This window comes from Muntiacus reevesi, chromosome 11 (genome assembly GCF_963930625.1).
Source record: "Muntiacus reevesi chromosome 11, mMunRee1.1, whole genome shotgun sequence".
Lineage (NCBI taxonomy): Eukaryota > Metazoa > Chordata > Mammalia > Artiodactyla > Cervidae > Muntiacus > Muntiacus reevesi.
The window spans coordinates 49,364,215-49,388,557 of NC_089259.1; the positions used below are offsets into that span (position 1 = coordinate 49,364,215).

At 40.8% G+C, this 24,343-nt stretch overlaps 1 protein-coding gene and 1 pseudogene across 1 annotated transcript in view; one reads left to right on the forward strand and one right to left on the reverse strand.

The window, feature by feature from the left end:
* SCEL (sciellin) overlaps positions 1-24,343 on the forward strand; it is a 204,495-nt gene that overhangs the window by 8,275 nt on the left and 171,877 nt on the right. Inside the window, exon 2 of the mRNA XM_065902111.1 lies at positions 21,018-21,117. The gene's annotated coding sequence lies outside the window, so the exon portion shown is untranslated. The remainder of the gene's footprint in view (positions 1-21,017; positions 21,118-24,343) is intronic.
* On the reverse strand, positions 2,455-3,278 carry LOC136144139 (protein PIMREG pseudogene; annotated as a pseudogene).

Sequence of the window (24,343 nt, forward strand, 5' to 3'; positions counted from 1 at the left end):
AGGAGCTGGAGGTAAATGTCACTTGCTTAAATTCATAATTGGAACAAAGAAGGTTGGCAATTACAACACATGTCAAAATAAAATTTCTAGTTTGAAAGAATTTTAATTGCTTACATATTTCTTCTTAATGTCATATTAAATTGGTGTTATTAATGAAAAGAACATTAAAACTGGTATTTCAGAGATTGGAAAAGAAGTGAAAGCAATTAAAATACTTTTTTTGATTTGGGGGATTTTTGTTTATGAGATACCATTGAGTATACCCTAAAAGAATGTAGAGGACATAGGTCAGCGGGGAAAGAAAAAGAAAAAACTTCTGTCTTTTGTTGAAGAGAGATGACAGGCAGATCCACAACAATTATAGTACAAAAATAATGTAAGTGATTACATTTCAGAGAAACATAGCTACCTATAGTTGTATGGAGCCAATTACATTCATATTTAGTTATTGGGAAAGAGGGAAGAGTGAGAGACTAATAGTGTTTCTTAAGAGATTGTTACGAAATTTCAGTTTTAAGAAAAATTCTCCTGTAAACATGTATTGTTATCGTGAATCTTTTTGATAGAGTTGACTCAAATAGCTTTAGCATAGTCCTTCAGTAGAAGACGTGATTATATTTGTGACAAGGAGGCCTTGTGATTATTTTTTACTTTTGTCTACCCAACCCATGGTGGGTTGTATGTAGCTATGGGGAAAAAAAAAATCTTACCATTTGATCAATGTAGAATTGCTGTTTCTTCATCTCAAAGGATAAAAATTGCTTTGTGTGTATGTGGTTGCGGTTGAGTTGGGGTCCCATTACATAAGATTATAATGACTGGAGCTAGGATGAGGATGTTTGAGAACCACTGCGTTGGGTTATGAGACCTGCATCCACTTGCTGCTTTTAGCCAAATCATGCTTTATTCCACTTGAAAGTTTGCTTGGTGATTTTAGGTGGACAATAAAATTCAGTCATGGTGATTCCAGTCTTGTTGGGAGATGGTGAATTAGCTCTTAAAATTGTATCTATATGTCACCAAAATAGCTAAACCTATTGCCTGAATTTGTTATTTTGGATGCATAAAGTCTTTGTAGTCAAATCCATGTTGAAAATTAGCTTACAATAAGGGCTGAAAAGAACTTTAAGGAAAATTTAAGGCAACTTTTCATCTTGGAAATGATAACTTTTGTGATGAACTGAAGAGACCATAGAATAGTTTCCTGAGGCAGTACAAAACTCCTACATGCAAGAAAGTGGTTGTGACCTAAAATTTCCAAACTAGCTGTTTTATTTATTAGATTATTATTCATGGTCCCCTATGTTTTGACTGGGTCTGCTCCCAGGATGGCAGAACTGGAGAGGCTACAATTGACCAGTGATTTACAGAGGCCAGTCTGTAAACTTAATGAATGGCAGGAACTTGGGACTGTTAGTACCTATGCCAGTCAAGGTGAACTTTATCTTTGCTGTAGCTGAATCCCGTGAACTCTGGTCATATCACATTGTCCTTTGTAATACATCCAAGCTTAAACATAATAATATGTCCAAGCTTAAACATCAAATTTTCCTTGGAAGTAATCACTCAGTCATGTCTGACTCTTTGCAACCCCATGGACTGTGTCCCTTCAGGCTCCTCTGTCCATGGAATTCTCCAGGCATGAATACTAAAGTGGGTAGTCATTCCCTTATCCAGGGGATCTTCTTGACCCAGGGATCAAACCTGGGTGTTCTGCATTGCAACCAGATTCTTTACCATCTGAGCCATAGTGGAAGCCCTCTAACAGTCACAGATTCTTAATTCTTAATGCTTTTATGTGTATGGTGTCAAAATTTAGTGCATAATACTAATCCATCAATACATGATCCATTGTGTGTGTGTGTGTGTGTGTGTGTGTGTGTTTTACAGAAAGAGTCTTTTTTATGAAAGAGCAGTGTTATCCAGGAAAGTCATACACTGATTTCTTTCTAATAAAATGACAAAGCAGATTTCTTAAATAATTTACAAAGGGCAGAAATCACTATTGAATAGTCTGTGCCCTCTATGCTCACAGTGCCCTGTGCTGAGAATGAGAATAGGTCCCTGTGGACCCAGGATCTTGGGGCCTGGAAACCTCTCCCATCCCTCCTTCTGGGGTTCTTGTGTGGGAAGTAGGGCTAAATCTGGGTTCTCAAGAGCCCCTGAACTGGTGATAATATCGTCTAACTCTTTGTAGACCCCACTCCTGGATACATAGCTCAAGCTCTCAAATATTACCTGCCACCTGCACTTCACGTTACAGACGATGCTACTGTAAAGCTCATACGTTGAGTTCCTAAGCCCTAGAGGGAAATCGAATGAATGGTTCCCCCCACCCCTCTGAGGTCTCCCTGAGTCGCTTGCAGGCTGTGGCAGGTGGCCCCTGGCGGGCCGGGAGGTGGCTGAAACAGGAGAGCAGAGGCCCCCAACAGCCCCCACCTGGGGCCTTGTGAGTCACGTCCTTGTTTGCGGCAGCTCAGGGCCACCACCAATTCCTGGGTCCTCCAGGAACTCCCGGGAGGTGTGGATCCTGAAGGACGCTGTCCTCAGTCTCGGATGAGAGAAAGTCAGGTCGCCACTGTCCTCTGCTACGATGGCCTCATCTAGCTCTTGGGACACCTTCTGGAGGTGCCGGATTCCTGCCCCCACGGACTCCAGGTCACTGTCAGACTCGCTAGGGGAGCAGAGGGGCTCTGCTGAGGAGTAGGGCTCCGGAAGACAGCCTCCCTCCTGGACCGTTGCCAGGGGTGGGCACGGGGGCCCATCTGGGCAGAGAGGCGGTGGTACTCTTTCTCCCAGGGGTCCAGGGATGAGTGGGCAAGGGAGGCCACAGATAGCCAGGTGCTCCTCTAGCTCAGGCTGAGAGCTGGGGGGCTACTGCCCTTCCGGGCCCCTCTCTTCCTCCTCGTGGCTTTCACCTGGGTTTCCACCAGCCACTGGGTGCCACTTTGGCAGGACTCCTGGATCCTCTGGGACATGGCACCCAAGGTGCTCTTAGCTGAGCGAGCTGCAGCCCGGAGGCCCTGCTGCCCGGAGGCCCTGCTGCCCTGGCTCTGGGGTTTCCAGGCGTTTCCAGGAGGGGCCCACCCCGAGGTTGCGGCTGACTGCTCTCAGGGGCAGCCGCCTCTGGAACTGTCTGCACAGGGTCCCAGGGCCCCGCTGGAGGTGGCCGGGTGGCCGGCTACAGGCTTCAGGGCCTCGCTCTCCTCCAACCACTCCTGGTTCTGGAGAGACCTCCGACGCAGGGAAGTCCCCACGGCTGGCCACTGAGAAGCCATCTGACTGGCCAAGAGCCTGTTCTGTTCCCACAGATCCCAACAGCTCCCAAGGCTGACCAGACGAGGAGCACAGCCTGATCCACTGTTAAGAGAAAGTTGACATGTTAGAAAGCAAAAGTGAATGCTAAACTAGCAATTATGTAAATTTAAAACATAACTGTTTTAAGTGTCATAAGGCATTAGTGCAAGAGTTTTGTGTAAGTGTTATGTTTCTGCTTTTTAAAAGGGATCAGGGGTAATTGATTTGCTTCAGTAACCAGTGGTTTTCTGGGTACTCGTCTTCAACCATCTCCTGCTCTGCTTTGCTCTGCATTCTTTCTGCTCTTCAGATGAGCCTGTGGGTGTACTACTTTCTTATGTGTTTCTGTGTTAACAGTAATTAGACTGGGATTGGGGTTTTGCAAGATACTTAGTTTCTATTTTTTAATTTTTTTTTGTAAAATGAGGATAATATTTGCCTTGAAGATTTATTTTAACGATGTACATAAATGTATGTAAAGTTCCTCCTGCTCAATATATGCTCAGGAAACTAACTAAAACTATGTTCATCCAGGGAAATGTCTGTGGTTTCTCTTTGTCTTGCTTTAGGGTGGATATTCAAGAAATATTGCCAAATAAGAAACTACTCAGATGCAAACACAAGAGCACATGCTGAAACTGGCTTATAGATGCAAGCCAGCTGGCTGCTCTAGACAGTCTTAGGAAGAAAGCCTCCTTCATCTAATTCATAAATGGAATAGCCAAGCTTAACTGGCTTTTTATGTGTGTGTGTTTTGCTTTCTCTTTTAATTTTTGTGAGCTCTGCATTGCTACATAACTGTGACAACATTAACCAGAGGGTACAAGAATAAAATAAGTGAGTGGATGTTCACAATGCGGTGTTTACAACCATCTCTGTGAAAGAGTCTAGAGATGGTTCCATGTAGGAAACCTTCTGTATGGATGATGTGACCTCAGGCTAGCACAGCTGATAAGTGAGAAAGGAAACCCTCTACCCAACTTGGCAGATGCGTGTATGTGTGTGTCTGTGTGTGACATTGAAAATATTCTGTATTCTGACTGTCTCCAATGTATATATGACTCTATATATATATAGAGGCTCCTCTGCCCATGGAATTCTCCAGGCAAGAATACTGGATTGTGTAGTCATTCTCTTCTCCAGGGGATCTTTCCCCAGGGATGGAACCTGGGTCTCCTGCATTACAGGCAATTTCTTTACCATCTGAACCACCAGGGAAGCCTATATAAATATATATATATAATTTATATATATGTAAATATATAATATATATATATACTTTATATATATGTAAATATATATACTTTATATATATATGTAAATATATACTTTATATATATGTAAATATATATAATTTATATATATATATATATAAAATTGGCATTTATTTCCATACTTTTATACTCTCCCTTCATCACAGGGCTGGAAACCTGAGAATCTTATTTTCCAGACTCCTTTGCTTTTGTTATTGTGGCTGTAATATACATTATTAAAACAAAACACAAGAAAGTAATGTCAATGAAATGAACTCATCCAAGATTCTGAAGGCAGAATTGAGGCTTAGTGAGCCCTTATATGAAAAACATAAGAATTTCTGTGCAATATAAATAATAATTTCCATAATTTATTGATTTTACAAGTTTGGAATTGTGAAGGGAATCTTTCACACCCCCGATGACTTAAAGCAAGAAATACCTGTTTGCTCAGCATTTGCGGCAAAGGTTGAATCCTTTATTAGACAGAAAGGTGAATGACTTTTCTTTTCCTTTTGCTTGCTCTTTTTGTGTGACATTGTTTGAGAGACTGAGCACAGTATTTTTAAACAGATGATAAGATGTCACCTTTGAGTGACAAAAATTTAGAAGCAACGGTGGAGGATTTCATTATGATTTCCTTATAGCATGAAACCTGAAAGTTACTCCTCCTTGCCTTTCAGATGAAATCACACTGAGGGGCAACATTAAGACAGTGATTGGAAGGAAAGGCACTCACAGGAGGGTAGGACCATAATTTTCATCTAAGGAAACAGCCCTAGACTTGCAAGAAGGGAACTGCATGTATTACTGAGCAATGTGATGGTTCTCCCATATGGATAGCTCGTCTCCAAGAAGCGTTCAATCAGATGAGCTATCAACAAGATCTGTCCTTTGATAAACACATCCATTTTAATAGCAGTTCCTGAGATGAAAGGTTCAGATTCTTTCAACTTCATGGGACTCAGTTTCTGCAGCCTGAAAATGTGAAACTTCCTAGTGTGCTGCCTTGAAAACCATCAAATTATGCTAGAATCATCCTTTTAGACATAAAAGGAGACGTAGGATGTTACTAATTAACCCATCACCGTTGTTCTTCCCAAAATGATTTAAGGCAACTGGCTATATGATGTGATGGGAAAATACTCCTTCTTGGCCTGATGTAAATTGACAGATTGCCCAAGATAATCTTTATGGTGTCTTGCATAACACATGTGAACGTTTTGGGAGTCCATCATTTAAAACTTGATTGCAAGCGATCATATTAAAATGAAATCTGAATAATCAACCTCCCAGTGTGGAGTTTAAGGTAGGCCTGAATTCACCCTAAAATTTACCCCCATTTGGACCATTGTGACTCTGAGGCTTACATGTATCCACAGAATTGGTGTAAACCCAATTCCGTGGAAAATTAGAAGACAAGGATTCGTTCTCTGTTCTTGTTACTATTCTTGGTGAATTTGGCAAATGGTTGTCACCTTTCAGTGGCTCAAATTTTGTAACCAAAGGAGGATGTTATCCAATCTCTATATCACATGAATTCTAAAACTGTTTGGTGATCTGGAGGGAGGTTGGTTAAAAGGATAGTACACTTTTTCTCTAGTGAAATGACCCTTAATTTGCAGGAAGGTGATTGTATTAACAGGATTACTGAATAACATGCAGTTTCTTCTTTGACCATATAGGTTTCCACCTTAAATAAAAGGTGTCAGTTTTCTCTTATTGAGAAATTTTTTTAGCCAATATTTTACAAGAAACTTCTGCCTTACAAGAAATTTTTTTAAAAGAGTTTAAACAGCAGGAGGAGAAGGGGGCGACAGAGGATGAGATGGTTGGATGGCATCACCAACTCGATGAACATGAGTTTGAGCACGCTCTGGGAGTTGGTGATGGATGAGGGGGCTGGTGTGCTGCTGTCCATGTGGTCACAAATAGTTGGACATGATTGAGCAACTGAACTGAACTGAAACAGCATAAGTCACAAGAGCCAAAAGATGGAAGCAATGCAGGTACCCATGGGCAGATAGATGACCAAAGGAAATGTGGTGGCTACTACAGACAGTGGACTATTTTTCAGCCTTAGAAAGGAATGAAATTCTGATGCATACTACAACATAGATGCATGTTGAGGCTATTATGCTATGTGAAATAAGCCAGTCACAAAAGGACAAATATTGTATGTTTCACTTTCGTAAGGTACCTAGAATAATTCAATTCATAGAGATGAAAAGTAGGATAGTGATTGCTGGGGGCTGGGGAAGTCGGGGATGGAGAGTTAGTGTTTAATGGGGGTAGAGCTAAAGTTTGGGAAGATAAAAACATTCTAGAGATAGATAGACGTAATGGCTACATAACAACATGGTGCATTCACTTTAAAGCCACAGAATTATGCACTTAAAAATGGTTAAAATGGCAACATTTATGTTATATATATTTTATCACAGTTTAAAAAATACATTTAAAAAGGGAAAAAGAGTTTAAATATCTCTAGGCCTCCCTGGTGGCTTAGTAGTAAAGAATCCACCTGCCAATGCAGGAGACAAAGGCTCAATCCCTGGTCCAGGATGATTCCGTGTGCCACAGGGCAACTAAGTCCATGCATCACAACTATTGAGCCTGTGCTCTGGAGCCTGGGAGCCACAACTATTGAACCCACATGCTGCAACTACTGAAGCCTCGCACCCTAGAGCCCAGGCTCTGCACCAAGAGAAAAGCCCATGCAGCAACAAAGACCCAGCACAGGCAAAAACATTATTTTTTTAAAAAGACTCTAGCTGCATCTTCCTTTTCATCCCTTTTCCTAATTTAAGAAGGAGATATATTCCACTTCTCTAAACTTCCGTGTCCCCACTGCTTTAAGGCCAAATAAAATGTCACCAAAAGTGCTTTTTTTTTTTTTTTTTTTCGCTTCTTTTAAGATGTTTCTCTTGGTAGACCATCAACTCAGACGTATTTGTGTGGCTCTGAATTCATAAAATAAAGTTGCATCTAGCATTTGTTTTACAATTACAAATATGGAAGGAAAAATAAGAAAAATACTGTTATCATTTTAGGAAATTTCTTTTTTGGATATAGTGTACATGATGTTAAAGATGTGATATTATCATGTCTTTTTTATTACTGAACGAATTTTAAAATGTACTGCTGGGCATCAAGTTAAAGATATTTATGAAATATTTTCTTTTGCTAAGGTGAACCCCACCAATCAGTGATATATTTCTTGTTCCCTTATGAATATTTGAATCTTACTGTTCTTTTATTTTTCTGAAGTAGGCTAATAGAAGGCTTTTTAAAGTAGGCTAGTAGGCTAATGTAGCCTACTTACTTAAAGTAGGCTAATAATGTCTTCAAAAGTTGTTTATTTTTCTGTTTACTTTCTGAGATAATAACTATCGTGAATATCTTTATGTGTCAAAGATTCATGCCAGAAATACTCTAGTGAGAATGATTTTTCCATTTTTTAAAAGTAGAGTCACAGTAATTTATCCAATGTTTCAAAATTCAAATTACCATTCAAAAACTTGCACGAGATTTATTTTAGAAGAGTTGTCTTTCCCCACAGAATGGTGGTAAAAGGTGAGAAAATATGACTCCAAGAGCCTAGACATATTTTGACAGAATATAAAGCATCTAGAATTTTCCTTCTTAATTAGTTCACTTTTATTATGAGTCTCTTGTTAAGTTTTGAGAGAAAAATTTCATAAATGATTAATTCTTCCACAGATAAACTGATTTAAAATAAAACAATAATTACAGAGAATAATCAATAACTTGTAGCATTGTGTTGAATTTAAAGTTGAAAGCATTTATAATGTAAGCACAACCACACTTGGAAGTTTCAGGAAAGTTATTAGCACAAAAGTGGAATAAGTCATCAACAGGGCAAAGGCAAGGATGGGTGAGACAGAACTTTTATTGCTTTTCTAAAATTTATTTTAAAATTTATATTTACTTGTCATTTTAAATTTTTATTGGACTATAGTTGTTTACAATGTTGCATTAGTTTCTGGTGTATAGCTATTGTTGTTGTTCAGTCACCCACTTGTGTCTGACTCTTTGTGACCCCATGGACTGTATAGCCATTACTCAGCCATTAAAACAGAGAAGGCAATGGCACCCCACTCCAGTACTCTTGCCTGGAAAATCCCATGGACAGAGGAGCCTGGTGGGCTGCAGTCCATGGGGTCGCTAGGAGTCAGACACGACTGAGCGACTTCACTTTCACTTTTCACTTTCATGCACTGGAGAAGGAAATGGCAATCCACTCCAGTGCTCTTGCCTGGAAAATCCCAGGGATGGGGGAGCCTGGTGGGCTGCTGTCTATGGTGTCGCACAGAGTCGGACACGACTGAAGCGACTTAGCAGCAGCAGCAGCAGCCATTAAAAAAAAAAAAAAAAAAAAATCCTGGAATAATGCCCTTTGCAGTAACACCTAGACGCTGTCATACTGAGTGAAGTAAGTCACAGAAAGATAAATGTTGTGTAATATGTGGAATCTTAAAAAAAAAATAGTGCAAATGAACTTATCTATAAAATAAAAATAGAGTTACAGATGTAGAAAATAAACTTATGGTTATCAGGAGGTAAGGGGGGATAAATTTGAAGAATGGGATTGACATTTATACACCACTGTACACAAAATAAAAAATTAATATGGACTTACTGTACAGTTCAGGGAACTCGACTCAATACTCTGTAATGGCCCTAGAGCCTGTTATACCAGAGTGAAGTAAGTCAGAAAGAGGAAAACAAATAATCGTATACTAACGCGTATATATGGAATCGAGAAAGATGGTAGTGATGAACCTATTTGCAGAGCAGCATTGGAGAGGCAGACATAGAGAACAGACTTATGGACACAGGGTGATAGAGGGAAGGAGAGGGTGGGACAAATGGAGAGAGTAGCAGGGAAACATACACTACCATATGTAAAAATAGACAGCCAGTGGGAATTTGCTATATGACTCAGGGAACTCAAGTCAGGGCTCTGTGACAATCTAGAGGGGTGCAAAAGGGTGGGGGGGGAGGTTCAAGAGGGAAGGGACGTATGAATAACCTATGACTGACTCATGTTGATGTATGGCAGAAACCAACACAATATTGTAAAGCAATTATCCTCCAATTAAAAATGAATAAATTTTAAAGAAAAGGAAGTGGGGAGAGGGAAGACCACCTCCTTCCTCATTCTTTCAGTAGATGTCTGGCTGACTTCCCTAACTCTTCTTTTGCACTGGGCAGGAGAGTATATGACCCTATGAAGTCGAACTAGGACTGTCTCCATGCTTATTCAAATCAGTAGGAGAGTGGTAACACAAACTAAAGTATGTTAAGTAATCTCAGGTCTCAGTATAATGAGGGTCTCCTACTTTGGAAAGTCACCTTTCCCTTATATTCTTGTCCTTGGTTCTAAGGATCAATTTCTTGCTAGACTTCATCAGCAGGATGCAGGCCTCATTGTTTTTTTACTTAATAACCTGGAGTATGTCTCGTGCTTTTATTGATGACTTTGTAGTTAAATAAGTCTACTTCCTTCCTTCCCATAGCTTTCTGAGCTTACAGTGGTCTCCCAAAGTTCCCTAAATTTCTCTATCTACAATCCCCTAGTGGGACTTCTAAAACTGCCTGTGTAACTATCCTTCTCTATTTCTATCCAAAGGAGTAAAGATGAAAGAAACCTGGTCTAGTTAATGCACTCATTTCAGAAAAAAAGATCCAGAGGGCAGAGTTACCTAAGCTACTCAAACATGTTTGACTCAGAAGGGATAAGGTCAAGAGTCCAGTCTCTGCCTAATTATTCTTTGAAAAAAAACACTAGTTCTAGGCCCTCAGTATCCAAGTCTTGGAAGCCTTAGATAAAGTGATCTACCTGGCTATACAAGTGAGGCTATTACCAAACTAAGTATCAGGGCTAAAAGATGTATTCATAAAGACACTGTGAATGGTTTGAAGACATCAAACCAACGGGCAACATCAAATCAAAATTCTCACAACCTTACCACGTCATAATTGTAAAGTGGGCTTCTCTGGTGGCCCAGATGGTAAACGATCTGCCTGCAGTGCAGAAGACTCGGGTTTGATCCCCGGGTTGAGAAGATCTAGAGAAGGGAATGTCTACCCACTCCAGTATTCTTGCCTGGGAAATCCCATGGACAGAGGAGCCTGGCCAGCTACAGTCCATGGGGTCTCAAAAGAGCTGGACACGACTGAGTGACAAACACTTCACTCTCATTTGTGGAAAAATATCTGAAAGGTTGTAAAGTGGGACTAATGCAGGATTTGAAATCCAATCCAGGCTTATTTCAATGGTTGACATACAATGCAGCTAATTAGACAGTCTGAAGAAAAACTTTTTTAGATAGTTGGGTTTAAAAAATCTGCTGAGGGTCACCTAGCCCCTCCCTTCTTTTCTAGGAAGGAATGTGCCTAAATTTTCCCAGAAAGTTGGGCGTTCCCTTCAGAGAAATAGATTGCTCAACCTTTCTTGGTGGCAGCCAATTCCAAAGAGTCACAACAATTAGGACAGGATTTTTTTTTTTCATATTTTACCAAAAGGATTGCATAGAAATTCAAGGCTCTGCACAATGGTCTGTGCTTCACTGTGGTAGAAAAAGATCCAGAAATTGCTGCTGCTTGATTCGTGTGACAGTTCCCTTAAGACTCTGACAAGACACCCGGGGTGTACCTTGACAGGTGACTATGGAGCATGGCTTGGGAAAGTATGGGGAGGTGCTTCTCCTCATTAGTCTTCCAGCTTGTATCTAGTTTAAGGGATTACAATTAAAATCATCTATACAAAACCAGGAAACAGACTATCTACTTTAAAAGGGAGCTAACAGCTTCCTTGGTGGCGCTAGTGGTAAGGAACCCGCCTGTCAATGCAGGAGACTCAAGAGATTTGGGTTTGATCCCTGGGTCGGGAAGATCCCCTAGAACAGGGCATGTCAACCCTCTCCAGTATTCTTGCCTGGAGAATCCCATGGACAGAGGAGCCTGGTGGCCTACAGTCCATAGTGTTGCAAAAAGTTGCCTGAAGCAACTTAGTACTGTATCTACTGTAAGGGAACGAAATGACAATTAAAGGGTTAGAAAATAAGATTTATGAAGGAAAATTGAAGAAGAAGGGGAATGATGATGGTAAGTCTGAAGGGATCAGATCCAACATTGGTGCTTGATCCTGTTTTCTCCTTATCCCTTGGCAAGACCTCAGTGTCCCTTTGAAAATCCTCTGAAGTGCTTTCAGGAATCGGTTCAAGCTCCATCCAGTTCCTATTCCTCTTCTGAACTTCCTTCTTCTGGTATTCCTCCTTCCTTCCTCCTCAATTTCTTCACACCTGGTTTATTTCTGCCTACCCAAGCTTTTAGTTAATTATTTTATTAAGCTGTGCATTTTCTGGGTCCCCACCCTTTTTCTTGACAAGTATTTACCACTCCCATGTAGTGATTAATCAAAGGAAGACTTCCTGGTTTCTGGCACATAGCTTTGCCTACTAAATGTTTTTTTGAATTGAATATTCATAGTATCTTTGCCAGGGCTATATTATATTAGTCTGGACCTTTGTGAATGAGTGACAGAAAATGGGAGAAAATAGTAGGTGTCTATATTCACACCAGTTCCCAGCAGCTTGGTTTCCCATTCCAGCACACATTGGCAAAGACCTATAGAAGAACATTAATTTTCTCAGACTGGTGAATTAGTTGGAACAGGCCAACTACTATAATACAGAACTTTAACGTTTCAGAGTTTAAAATTTGGATTAGAAATCCAAAATAAAGTTTATTTGTCACACATATTAAAGCCTTTACCTGGTTGGCTGGGTCTACTGGGCAGGTTTCCTCCAAGCAGCAATGTAGGCACTAGATCTTTTCCTTTCTTTTTAGACTTCTCTTTCACTAGGTGCAAGGGGAAAAAAGAGAGAGTAGTGTGTATGTGAGCCCTGAGAGTCATATACATTTCTATTCATACAGTATTACCATTCATATACTGTTCATTCCATTCATATTCTATTGACCAACACCCAGTCACAGGGCTCTATTCAACTGCAAAGCCAGCTGTGACATGTTGCCCAGAAGTGTGCTTGGGGAGAAAGAAAAATTCACTTGGTGAACAACTAACTAGTTGTTGGCATAGATGCAGTGAATGAGTCTTTGTTAATCACAAATGGCTTTAACTAAAATCTAAGAAAAAATATTGCAGTCTCAAAGGGTACATACAAAGTCCTCAAAGATCCCTTCAGGTGGGAAACCATTACAGTTTGACACATCAAGTTACAAAAATGAAATATGCTATATTAAAGTCTAATGAAGGTTAAAATATACATGGTTGATATACCAGAATTGTGACTCTGCCAATATGGTACATTTTTCCCATGGCAAAATAATGATCAGTGTTTTAGTGGACATTGAAGACATGCTTTGTCATTTTTGCAGGATGTTTGACACCTTCCCATTTCTCCATTTTTCATATTTTCAAAGGAAAAAAATCTCCTGTGTTTATTTGCTAACTTGTGCGATCATGAAAGAATAAATAAACAAATGAGAGAGAGAGAGAGAAAGAAGGGAGAATTTTCCTTATATACCAGGTAGAATATAAACACCCCTACACTTACCTTTTTGTCCTTTGTTTTATTTACTTATTTATGGCTGCACTGGGTCTTCATTGCTGTGCACGGGCTTTTCCCTAGTTGCAGCGCACGGGCTTCTCATCGCGGTGGTGGCTTCTCTTGTTGCAGAGCATGGGCTGTAGGGCTCTTGGGCTTCAGTAGTTCTGGTACACGGATTCAGTTGCCCCAAGGCATGTGGAATCTTCCTGAACAGGGGATCAAACCCATGTCCCCTTCACTGGCAGGCAGATTTTTAACCACTGGACCATGAGGGAAGTCTTCCATACTTATGATCATTTTCTGCACTGTTTTGTTGAATAACGGATCCCATTAAACTTTAAGATCTTCCTCTGAACTGTGAAAAACAGGCGAATTTTATTTCAGGGTTTGTTTTGGCACCAGGTTTAGTGATTTTTCTTTTCTTCTAGTTATATCAGATTATCCCGACATCTATCAGTATTCACTCCTAATACAGGAATATATCAACCTCTGGGCAGAGGACATAGGAAAAGTAAAGTGCAAGCAGTTTCACAAATACCATAACCTGGAGGAGGTTTGGGAAGCAAACAGAGCCTGGAGAGAATAAGTGGAAACACTTATTCTATACAAATAGAGCTTAAACCAGATAAAAGATCAAAGAGGCCAACTTTTCCCTAAAACATAGAACTTTATGAAAACCTCATCGTGGGAGCTCTATGGCCCATTCCAATGGTATCATTAAGTGTAAAGATAGAAGAGACCGGAAGGGCTTCCAAAGAGAACAAGTGGCCTGCACTAACCATTGGGCCAATTTGGTTTTGAAAATTCTGTCTATATTCAAGAATCCAGAGCTTAATGTCTTTCCATATAGTCATTCTCTCCTTCCTTCCTTCTGTAGAACATACCTGCAATATGAGAGATGCTGTGCTAGACATGACCCAGTCTATACAGCCTATGGAGGAGTAATAAATTAATATTGTCCAACAGCTCAAGAACTTGAAGGTTACTTTCATTGTTGCAGAAGTTGACTAGCTTGTGCATCTAGACACGGCAACCAGAGGCAGCACCAACACCTGTGAACAAGGTGGAAACCATCCTAGGAAGTGCTGGGTCTTCTCGCCTCTGACTGGGGGATTAAATTGCATTAGAAGCAAAGTGCTCAGGCAAATGTGTTGGCTGAGTCCCACCTCTGGCTTACCTTCTATCTTTGCAATCTTGTTCATTGGGTCAACATTCACTGAATTACAAATATATAAGACAGTCCAGGCTGGAGGAGGACACGGCAACCCACTCCAGCATTCTTGCCTGGAGAATCCCATGGACAGAGGAGCCTAGCAGGCTATAGTCCATGGGGTCCAGGAGAAATGAATGGTGCATGAGACACCACCCAGTGTTTTAGGACTTTACAGTAACTATAATATAAGATGCACAGGGCCATCTGAAAGATACAGTTACAGGCTACAGGGGTGCATATCTCTCCTGGTGAGACTAGAGAAGCTTCAAAGAGGAATGTCTAGAATCATTGCATGTTTTAACTGGGTGCCCCAAGTCTCAAATGTACATGTACTTTAGCATCTGAACTTTTAACTTACATGTGACTGACTGAGTTTACAACCTGTCCTGAAATTTACACAGTGTAGGCTAGATTCTTTGCCTTCAGTAGTAACCAGATATACAGAACCCCTTTGGTGCTCAGAACCTATGTAGCCTATGAAGACCTCCTCAGGAATCTTAGGAATCACTACTCCAAATTCCCCTGCCTCTTACAGTAAGTGGAACAACTCCAGTAAATCCAAGTGGCCAAATATTTAAGGCCTGCCTGATTCTGCTGTGTATGTGCTAAGTAGCTTCAGTCATGTCTGACTCTTTGTGACCCCGTGGACTATAGCCTTCCAGGCTCCTCTGTTCATGGGACTCTCCAGGCAAGAATATTACAGTGGGTTGCCATGTCCTCCTCTGGGGATCTTCCTGACCCAGGGATCAAACTTGCGTCTCCTGTATTGCAAGCAGATTCTTTTACCACTGAGCCACCAGGAAAGCCCACCTGATTCTACTCCTGCCTTGCAAACCTGCTCTGTAGAAGGAAAAGGAAAGGCAAACCCAAGGTCACAAAGATTATCTTTTTCCACTTAGATACTTAGAGATGAGTTTAGAATAAAATATACTCAGAAGACCCATTGTAAGATGGTTTCCATTAGACCAAATGATTTGCTTTTCTATTGTTTTCCATTCGTCTGAAAAGTACATATTTCCTAACAAAAATATAAGTAAATATGTTCAGTATATTGCAGCTCTGTTTTGGACAGATGGTGAGAAAAACTGTCTTGGACCTAAGCATCACACTTATTCTTTTTTACTGTCAGCAAGTTAGGATTAGTCATCTCTCTCTGAAGGAACAAGGACGTGGTTATTTCCCACTGTCTCAACTTCAAGTGCCTAAAACTTTTTCCTGCAAGGAGCCAGGGTGCTGTCCAGGGAAATCCCAACACCTGCTGGCTGACCTCTGCTTCAGAAAAGCGAATGTGTTCTGTCCTTATTCATTACATTCATACCTAGAATCCCTGGAGATTCTTTGGTTACTTTTAACATTTGCAAACTACATGTATCGTCACAGTTTCACGGTCAGTTGAACAGTCACTGATATGGAAAAAGCCTTTTGGATGTAATATCATGGTATAAAGACTTTTGTTTTTACTTTAAAATGGTTAAGAGAAAAATTAGAGACTAGAAATAATGGAAAATAGTCTATGCTGAGAACCTTGAAATACTTCTTATCTGTAAGGTCTAGGATTATGCTTAGAATTAATTCCTGTTCATTATGCTTAGAATTATGCTTAGTATTAATTCCTGTTCACTCCTCCTCACTCCTAGCCCTATTCTCCTTTTGAAAAGATTTTTAAGGAATAAGAACTGATCTAGTGAGGTGGATGAACCTAGCATTTGTTATACAGAGTAAAGTGAGTCAGAAAGATAAAAACAAATATCATATATTAAGGGAGACATATGGACTCTAGAATGGTACTGATGAACCCATTTGTAATGTAGTGATAAGGATTTCAACTCTGAATATTCACTGGAAGGACTGATACTGAAGCTGAAGCTCCAATACTTTGGCCACCTGATTAGAAGAGACGACTCACTGGAAAAGACTCTGATGCTGGGAAGATTGAAAGCAAAAGAGAAAAGGGCAGCAGAGGATGAGATGGCTGGATAGCATCACCAACTCTATGGACATGAATTTGTGCAAACTTCAGGAGATAGTGAAGGACAGGGAAGCCTGGGGTGCTACAGTCTACAGGGTTGCAAAGAATTGGACATGACTGAGCAACAATAGAGGAGCAGACATAGAACAGATTTGTGGACACAGGAAAGGAGGTGTGGGATGAATGGAGAGAGTAGCATTGAAACATATTCATTCTCAAGTGTAAAACAGATAGCAGGGAGCTCAAACCTGGTGCTCTGTGACAACCTAGAGGGGTAGGGAGGGGTGGGAGGTGGGAGGGAAGTTCAAGAAAGAGGGAATATATGTATACCTATGGCTGGTTCATGTTGATGTATGGCAGAAAGCAACACAACACTGTAAAGTAATTATCCTTCAATTAAAAATAAATAACTTTTTAAAAAGAAAAAAAATTAAGAACTGAGTGCTTCAGTGTCTGTCACCATTTTATCTGCATTTTCACACACGTTTTAGCAATTTCGTGAGTCATTTTTTCCTCACTTCCCACAAATAGCATGGGTTAAATGGCACTATGGGAATTTTTTTTTTTTTAGAGTAATAATTCTGATTTTGGAATCCAAAACGACATCGCTTACATTAATAACACACACGTAGACAGCAAACCATCCACCAACGCAGCTGCCTATGAATGTTCTGTGTTTTGGTGCGTTATGCTTGATCCTTTGCTGTTTGGGAAGCAGAGTTAAATCAGAGGGGATTGAGGGACTGACCTCATTACATCACAGGTGCTGATTCAGTGTCCTCTTAACTCCCCTTCCGAAGGCACAGGGCAGGCTGAGAACTGTCATCACCCTGCCATGGAAATGTGTGCAAGTGAAAATCCTTGCAGGCTTGTGTGATATTTTTACTGCTGACTCCTAGTGTCCCATTAATAGCATGTTAATGCAATCAAGAAAACACTTTGTCTCCCCGCCCCAGCCCGCAGCTAAACAATCAAACACTTCTAAAATCCTGCAAAACAGCTTTCATTTTAAGGTTCGGATCCAGGGACTTGCCTGGCTACATTGGCCAGTGTTCTGACTGCCCCCTAGCGGCTGTTAGAAATCACATTCCCTTTCAAGACGAGAATTTGTCTTTTTGTTTCTTTACCGTGTCTCACAGAAAAACCGGTGTGCTGGGAGTGGTCCTCGAGGAACGCTGTGCGTTCCTCTTTGAAAAGAACAAAAAGAATAAGGATGGATTTTAATCTCTATTTTGTATTACCTTTGCTGCAGTGTGAAAGACTCAACGTCTGAAGTGTTAATTAATCCATGTCTGTTCAGCCTCCGTCAGCGAAGGCGATAGTTTAAGAATAGTCATTCTTTGAGGAACAAACTGCTTTTGTCTGCGCCGCTCAGTTTAAGGGAAAACCAGCTCTGGAATGCTGTCCAAGCTCTTCATACTCTACACGATTTCTGCTGCCCCTCTAATTATCAGCCAGAATGCTGATTTGTAATCACCGGCTTTCAATAACTTAAATAGGTAGTTTTTCAGCCAAGTATTTTTATTCAAAATGGGACAGAAGCTAAAATTGCATGTTGAATTTTACCCAGAAGCTGTCATCTTTTAGGATGTGCCAACTGATGCCGAGCAGTTGTTCATTTTCTTATGACATGTCGGAAGCACTTACTTTATGAATCTAACCAGCAATCTACCTCAAAGTCTACAATTTATATATCAGCTCAGTTGCTTGCCAGAACCAGCACGCAGGGAATTTTAAGGTTTAATTCAGTGTACGAATCATCAAACATAACCACACCCAAGCTCTGTTATTCTTCAGAGACTTTAAAGATTAGCTTTTCATTGTCTGTTTGAATTTCAGAGAGAATCGTCTTGCTAGTTACATTTTTCACTAGTTATTACAAAGATTATTTTGAATAAATTTGTCCATGTGAATAACACTACTACTTAACTGTTTCTGTAAAGACCCTAAAAGTCTTTTTGTCTAAATTTTCTTTTCTACTTTTATGTATAAAATGGACCCATTTCTTAATCTCAAAAAGAATTGAAGCAGACAGAATCCAGATTCCTTAAGAAAAAAATTTCTCTTGTTTCAAACTTTCTTTTTTAGTCCAATAATTTTGGTCTTCTGGGCCAGAAAAAGAGGTCACTCTGAAAAGTCGCAAAGCTGCAAAATTGCAAAACTGAGAAGCTAGGTTAAAGGTCTTCTGTTTTGTGAAATGTGCTGGATTTTGCCAAGTTTCAGGTTTTTGTGTTGAAAAATTGTGTTTTCCTTTGTCTGGGTCCTTGTTGAAAACACAGCTAAGAAGTGAGTAATTGCTGTTAGCAAAGGCAAATAGAAACAGTTGCCTCAGTGCAGCCCAGGTTTTCCAGTTGCCAGGAGGCCCCCACCCCTTCCTTACTGTGGCTTTTCAAAGTCTTCATTCCCGTCTTCAAATCCTCCCCTGAACTCCATACACTCACTGTCAGCAGATTACCTTGGCCGTTACCTCACAGAGCAAATAGACTCTATTTACAGGAACTACCTTCAAGTTCCTTCCAGTGAGCAGACACCCCATCCTCTGCCGTCTTGGAGTGGGGCTGGGGAGGAGGGCAAGGAGGCTGATTTTCCAAGACCCATCCCTCCCCCTCAATCCTCTTTCCTCAGGGCACTTGCTCAAACCTGTCTCTTCTCTCTTGATACATCTTCAATCTCCTACTCGTCATCGACTCCATTCTCTCAGCATATAAACCTGACACCATCTCTCCCAGAGGGTTGACTTAGGGCCCATGAAATTCCAAGCCACAGCTCCCAGCTTCCTCCTAAACACGGAGGCCACAGCTGACTCCTCTGACGGAAGCTGTCGTGTTTTCAGTGCCCTGGCCCTACCACTCTGGCCTCAGGGAACTGGGTTATGATGGGTGCTGTAGTCCAAGGCAGCAGATGTAAAGGCTGTGGGCTTCCGTGGTGGCTTAGATGGTGAAGAATCTGCCTGCAATGTGGCAGACCTGGGTTTGATATCTGGGTTGGGAAGATCCCCTGAAGAAGGGAGCAGCTACTCAATCCAGTATTCTTGCCTGGAGAATTCCACGGACAGAAGAGTCTGGTGGGCTACAGTCCATGGGGTCACAAACAGTTGGACTCTGTCAAACGACTTTCAAAAAAAAAAAAAAAAAGGGCTGTTACCAAAGGCAGCTCAAATGTGAGAGCCAAAACTACATGGTGTCTGAGTCCTGTTTGAATTCCTGCTTGCAAGCAATAGAAAATGATCCTGCCTAATTTAACCTCAGCAGGATATTCACTGGAAGGATGTCTGTGATTCACACATCGATAGGGGTCTGGAGGACCTGACTTAGAAAAGAGGCAAAAGCCAAGGAGCTCTGAAGAGCTCTGCTGTGAAGAGTGCAGTGAGTGTAGTTCAGGAAGAGAAGTATGTTCTGTTGGCTCCGTCTGCTCCTCCTCCGAGGCAGTGGTCTGCAGCTGTGTCTGCAGCTGACTAATCTGACTGGCTTAGGCTGAATGGCAGGCTTGCTCAGTAAGCGGGCTGGGTGGGAAGAGAGCACATCGGCTCACTGGCTACTGTGTGGGAAGCAGGTTCTGTCCTTCCAGCTACACATAATAGGAGATTCCCCCAAGAGGGGTTTGGATTGCTCCCAGGAGTTGGGTGCTGGACAACCCAAACCAACAGATGGTGACTCTAGTTGGTTCTCTAACACAATTGGTACTGAGTCTGAATTTGTACTGCTAGCCACATAATAGGCCAAAAAACTGAGAGATGAGTTGTTGGGGCAAGGAATAGGACTTAACTTGGGAATCCAGCCGACTAAAAAGATGGTAGACTTGTGTCCCAAAGAATCATCTTAGGTGAGTTATAATTCAGGCTTCTTTTATACGAAAAGGGGAAGAGGTGTGGCTGGTTGTTAGAAATTTCCTGATGATGGCATCCTTTCTTCTTGCAGCTGTCCACATAGGTTTGACGTTTATAGTGTTTCTATAAACCTCTAAGAAGACAAATGTTATTGTCTGTTCTGCACATTTTTTAATCTCTGTATGAATGGGAAAGTATTATACCTTCAGGGGTCAGAGCCCTGAGAATAGGCTATGCTGTATATTTCAGACTAGAGGCAATATTGTTTTACAAAGGTGACTAAGCACAGGCAACAGAGCACAAAGGTTGGAGCCAAAGGAATAAAACCAATATGGAGTCGGGTTTGTTCTTCTCTGCCGCACAATGAGATGCTCTCCTGAAGAGCATGAATGGGAGACACACATAACAGAGAACCAGAAAGCAGCGGAAAGGGAGAAGCAGAGAGAAACAAAGATGAGATAAGACTCAGAGACGGTGGGGCTTAGAGAAGTGTCGTGAAAGTATCAGGAGAGAACTGATGACCATAGGTTCTGGGACTCTGGAGCTGGCTCAGTTCTGGAAGAGCAAGTGGTGTTTCCTAGCTCACAGGCTCTGGAGTCAGAGAATCATGGGTGTCCCTGAGATTCAAACCTCAGCTTAACTGGGCGACCTTGGACATGGTTTTTAATCACTGTGTACTCACTTTCCTCATTGGTAAAAATTGTACCAACATCATTTAGGTGAAACAACAGAATGATAATGTATGTAATAATGCATATGCTGAGCAGAGTTCATGGCTATTATATGTTACTATTACTATTTTTATTTTATGTCTCCCATGATTTTTTTCAAATGCTATTCTATTCCTTTATCTTCACAGGAAATTCCACTTCACCTTTCAAGATCCAGCTCAGATGCTACCATCTCTGCAAACCCATCCATGAATTTTCCTCTTGCCCTATGTGGGACTAATAATTCAGGTCAGCACTTATTGAGTGACTTCTGTATGCAAGATGTAGTATTTTTCTAAATACTAGAAAAATCAAAGATGTCAGAGACATAGTTTGATTACTCAATAGCCTACAATCTAAAGGGAGAAGCAAAGGTGTAAATACACAACTTTAATATAGTCCAGTAAAAACCATGATAGATTTTGCTTTCCATTTTCTTCCACCCAAATCATATATCTATTGCAGCAATTTTGCCCTTATGATCTAGTTATTTGCATGTCTACCTCTCTCAGTAGGCTGTACACTTTTTAACCTCAAGAATATATCTTTTTATCTCTAGAATATTAGGCACTCAGTATATTTTTTGAATAAAGTATGATTCCATTATGTTTTCAACCAAAACCTTATTGATTTTCAGACATGCCATTTCCAATGGGATATTACTATTAAAAAGTTTTATTCTGAAATTTCACAAGTTATTTCCTGACCCAAAGTGAAGATTTAGTCTCTGTTCAATGTCATCACCTCTAATCTGGTTGATATCTGAATAGAGGGAGGGAGATGTGTTTGGAATTGCCAGGCTGAAACTTAGAATAAAGCTCCCATTTGAAGATAAAGCTCCAGGTTTGGAGAGCCATGAGGAGGGGAAGTAGGGCTAGGGGAGCAGGAGGAGCCAGAGATGGAGCTGGACAGACACATGACGGGTGGGAGTAATTCAGGGAGGAGCAGGGAGAAAGGGGAGACACTCAGAAGCATCCCCCGCGTGTGAGAAGGAAGAGAGCCCAGTGTGATCAGAGCAGAACCAGGCAGAGAACAGGATCCAGAAAGGTAATGGGGATGAGGGAGAAGGATTTTGATAATTTATTTGGGGAGTTTTGTGAAACACTGGCATGTCTAACAAAGGTGTGGGGAAGGTTGGATGAATTACCTAATTGTAACAAGGAGGGATGTATGGAAGTGTCAAAATAGTAGTCCCTGGTGTCAGGTGGGAGAGTCATCATCCCAGCTCCAGGTGAGCCAGGATGAGTGGACTCGAGAAGGGATGAGGACCCATGTAGTAGGGCTCAATTGTGTTCCTCGTCCAAGTGAGACTCAAACCCAAAATATGTCTGGCTCCTCTAGTCATTCATGGGATCATTCACCTATTGGAAATGTCATTTTCTCTGCTTTTGACTTGCTGGACCAATTTTGTCAATGGCAATTTCATCTCTGGGTCTTCTTAACCACAATCTGTGTTAATGGACAAACATTGTTTGGAAACATCTTAAAGCATTATATAAGTGCTGAATGACTGTTTTTTCCTTATGTGACTTAGACTTGGTAACTTTACAATTTTATCTTCTTTGGCTGATTACCTTGATCAATCAAGCCAAATGGAAATAGAGCCCACTTAGGTGGGAGCAGAGCATGGGCAAATAGACTTTGTCAAGGAGAGCTGACACTCTTTTAGGGCTGCAAAGTGAGAGCCAAAATGTCAGTTGCTCAGTTGTGGCTCTTTGTGACCCCATGGGCTGTAGCCCTCCAGGCTCCTCTGTCCATGGAATTCTCCAGGCAAAAATACTGGAGCGGGTAGCCATTCCCTTCTCCTGGGGATCTTCCCAACCCAGGGATCAAACCTGATTCTCCTGCATTGCAGCAGATTCTTTACCATCTGAGCCACCAGGGAAGCCCCAGGGATGCAGAAAACACTGTTCAATTTCTTCATTTTGTAAATGTGCAAACTGAACTCAAAGAGGTCACATGATGTGCCAAGCCATTCCATAGGAGCAGAAATAGGAGGCTGTATTTCCTCTCCTAGTTGAATCATTATAGAATCATTGATATTTTTTAGAGACAGTCGAAAGAAAAATCTATTCTCTAGCACTGGGTAAGTGGAGGATAAATTTTTTTAAATTTAAATCAGATTTTATTTACATGTCCTTCATGAATAATCTCCATTCCAAGAGGCGCATGGTCTTTTTTGAGGATCAGTGGACAATTTGAGAAGGACAATGAAATGATCAGATTTATACTTTAGGAAGATATTCTGGCAGGAGTATTTTTCAGTACAGGAAAGTGTTAGAAAACTATATCTATCAAAAACTTTTCACTTTTTAAAAATTAATAAAAGCCAATTCTTTTGGCATGATTCATGTCTTGGGCGTGTATAAGAAATATATTACTTTTTTGCTATGATCATATTATTTCCAGATTTGGCCATATGTTTCTCCTTGAATTGACTTGGTTCAGATGGTTGAAACTTTTGTTTGAGTTGCTTATAATAGCGATGACCCATTTGGTGTCATTATGCTCAGTGCTGTTTTATTTAGAACCCTGTGTAATATGGAGTAATACATCTGTCAAGTTGCAATCATCAGTGGAGGCTCTCTAGGAACCCACTTCAAAACTGGAGTGTGATGTACCCTATACTTACATACTATTTGACTCACTGCTTTAGAATGAAACATTGCTGTTTGATTTATGAGGCCTGGGACCTTAGTTCATTTATTAACTGTGTGTATAAGTATGTAATGCAGTGGGAATAATGGCTGCATTATTCCCACATGGTCTCTAATATAATTGGGAAGTAAAAGCCTACATACATGAAAATTTCAATAAAAAATAAAATGTTTATACTAAAATGAACCTTTTAAAAATAGTGTCTATTTTGATTAGTGCTTGTAAGTAACAGCTTTCATTGTTTAAACATCTGACCTCACACCTTACTTCTCATTCCAGCAAGAAAGTTTTCATATCCGTTTTGCTCATGAAGGAAAACAAAGTTCAGAGAGGTTGACTTGTCTAAGATCAGATAGAAAGTGCAGAAAGTGTACAAATTCAAGCCTGGGCTGTTTATAACCATAGACCCTGCCAGTTCTTATTAATAGAAATAAAGCTTAATAATATAAAGCTAAATATAGTAGGTATTTAACCAATTTGAGGGTGTCCATCTCAGCATCAGGACCCATTTTCTATGTCTGGGAAATGTTCTTCCTTCAAGCCTTGCCAGGCTCCTTGCAGTTAGGGCACAGACCTAGGCTCTGCCAATCAGATCCACTTGATCTGCAGACTGTGAATCTGTCACCAGTGACACCAAGAAGCAGGGGCCTCCCAGAATATATTTGGACAACATATGGCCTTCCCAGGTGGTTCTAGTGGTAAAGAGCCCACCTGCTAATGCCAGGAGACATAAGAGATGCACGTTTGATCTCTGGGTCAGAAAGATCCCCTGGAGAAGGAAATGGCAACCCACTCCAGTATTCTTGCCTGGGAAATT